A 2,531-nucleotide genomic window follows, 5' to 3' on the forward strand; every position below is an offset into this window, starting at 1 on the left:
GTTGTTACTTTGAGTGGAATTTTTTTTCCTTAGTTGTCACCTCAGATATGCCATTCTTGTGTATAGAAACATTACTGATTTTTGTACATTATCCTTGTATTCCACCACTTTGCTGAATTTGTTTATTTGCTCAAGTACCTTTGCTGTAGATATCTCAGGGTTTTCTAAGTAAAGGATCATTTCATCTGCAAATAGTGAAAGTTTACTTCTTCCTTTCCTATTTGGATGCCTTTTCTTTCTATCTCCTGCCTTATCATTCCAGCTAAGACTTCTAATATGATGTTGAATAATAGTGGTGCTAATGGGCATACTTGTCTTTTCCTGATCTTAAGGGAAATGCTTTCAATTTCTCACCATTAAGTGTGATGCTGGCTCTGGGTTTTTCATAGATGCCCTTTATGATATTCAGAAAGTTTCTTTCGATTCCTAAATATTCAGTTGCCTGAAGGCCTGGTAATACAAATACTTGGTATATACCCTGAAGAGTTGAGGGCGGTGACCCGAACAGACATTTACACATTGATGCTCATAGCAGCACAATTCATAATTGCCAAGAGATGGAAACAATCCAGGTGCCCACCAATAGATGAGTGGGTGAATAAAACATAGTATATTCATATAAAGGAATATAATACAGCAGTTAGGCAAAATGATGTTCTGAAACATATGAAAACATGGATGAATCTTGAAGACATAATGCTGAGTGAAATAAGTTTAGACACAAAAGGACAGACACTGTATGATTTTGTTATTATGACTCTGATAAAGCCTCCAGTGTTTTGGAGCAGTGTTTTGGAGATGAGAGAATGGTAGCTCATAACAAAGTCTGGGACCTGTTCTGTAGCTGCTTGTTGAAGTGTGCTTTGAAAATTATTGCTTTTTTCTTTCTTTGCGTTATTTATGTATATCTTTCAACTAAAAACTGGTAAAAAAAAAATAATATACAGGCAGCTATAGTAACAATAGATAAAATAAATTCCTGAAATAAAAAATTTGAATATATTTAGTAACACAGGTCACAACTATAGCAACATTGATATTTGTAATAACTTTCTGTTTGATATTTTGAGAATGTGCAGAGTTTTGGTAGTTAATCAAAGAGTATTTAAACTAGTGCTTAATATTTAGAATCTAAGGAACTCTGATATATATATTTGTAGACTTTTTCCTTCCTTACTTTAATTTTAAATTGTTTTATGAAACATTGTTCTTACAGAATTTATAGTGATTATTTAGAAATTTATATAAATATGCCTATGGTAAGCTATCTAAGATATACATTTAGGTGGTTAAGATTTTCATATGTTAATTGTAAAAACATTTGTGTCTTCATGTTTTTCTGAAATCAGGAAAGTATTTACTAACAGGTCATTACTATAGCAACATAGATATTTGTAATATGTTTCTACTTGAACTTTTGTTTTTTGAAGAGAAAGGAATCAAAGAGGGAGGGCAGGATAGAATGGTAATTGTGAAGTGGTAAATGCTACACTGAGCACATGCACTTGCTGCGTGGAAGACAGGACTTAACAGGAATCAAGTCCCACATCTCTCTGTCTCTCCATTCATTTGTAGAGGAGACAGAGTTTAGGGAAAGTTCTGGTCTGTGTGGCTAGTCAATTTGCATACCAGAATGCAATGCAGACATATGAGAATTATTACCAGTATTATCTATTTGAATAACTATTATTATCCATGTACTTTCTTGTCAGAAGATTTGTATCCAATGTGAACATGTTTGGGATAAATCTTTACAAGGTAGGTGCAAAGGCACCACAAACAACAAGTGATCTGCCAGTATCTGGGAAGATGAGCAACGCTGTCACTCTCATGGTCAAGTTTCTGTTAAAATCGTATGAATCTTTCGCCTTTTACTGAAGATTTCAGTGAAAAAAACAACAGTGAGTTGTGAAACAATTTTTTGAGCTCTTGTTTTGAGAAGACTGAGTTAAAGAGGTTTAAAAATGGAATTAACTTGCAAGTTAACTAAGTTTCTCATCAAGAAGCATGTTGTAGATAAAAAGTTATCTTCAGTAGTCTTTTTTTTCATTATAATTCTAATTTTGGTTTGGGGACTACGAGAGCAAGTTGGAAAGAAATTTGGTTAATTCCGGGCAAAATGACTGGCCCAAATAGGTATCAGCTGGCTCATAATCTTAACAGAGATCCTTCTAACAGTGGTTCAGCGCTGGGCTCTCTTATTTTGCAGTTTGCTGCTGGGTCTGTAGCGCGTGGGGCCGTGACCTACGCCAAGAGCACGCGTAGGGCAAAACGCGAAGGACCGGCCTGAGCTTCTGAGCCTCCGGGAGCTGGATAACATCTCAATAAATGTTTTGGGTTCTGCTTCACGCTGCCTTCAGCCGTGGCTCCACCCATGCAAGAACTACGGGCAGTTGCTGGCTCACAAAATGAGCGAAATGCTCATTTGCATACCCGTAGGGCTAGCGCTGTCAGTACTCTATTTCGGTTTAAAAGGTTAGGTTTCCTTGGGTTAACGTACATCTTTTCCAAAAATTTCTTTCAGATTTCCC

General features: G+C 36.1%; 1 non-coding gene across 1 annotated transcript; it reads left to right on the top strand.

Moving 5' to 3' along the window:
- The first annotated feature begins 1,830 nt into the window (after positions 1–1,830).
- LOC143649029 (U5 spliceosomal RNA) lies at positions 1,831–1,945 on the top strand. Its single transcript, XR_013158908.1, has one exon. It is a non-coding gene; the product is annotated as a U5 spliceosomal RNA (small nuclear RNA).
- The last annotated feature ends 586 nt before the right edge of the window (positions 1,946–2,531 follow it).

The sequence above is a fragment of the Tamandua tetradactyla genome, chromosome 10 (genome assembly GCF_023851605.1).
Source record: "Tamandua tetradactyla isolate mTamTet1 chromosome 10, mTamTet1.pri, whole genome shotgun sequence".
Classification (NCBI taxonomy): domain Eukaryota; kingdom Metazoa; phylum Chordata; class Mammalia; order Pilosa; family Myrmecophagidae; genus Tamandua; species Tamandua tetradactyla.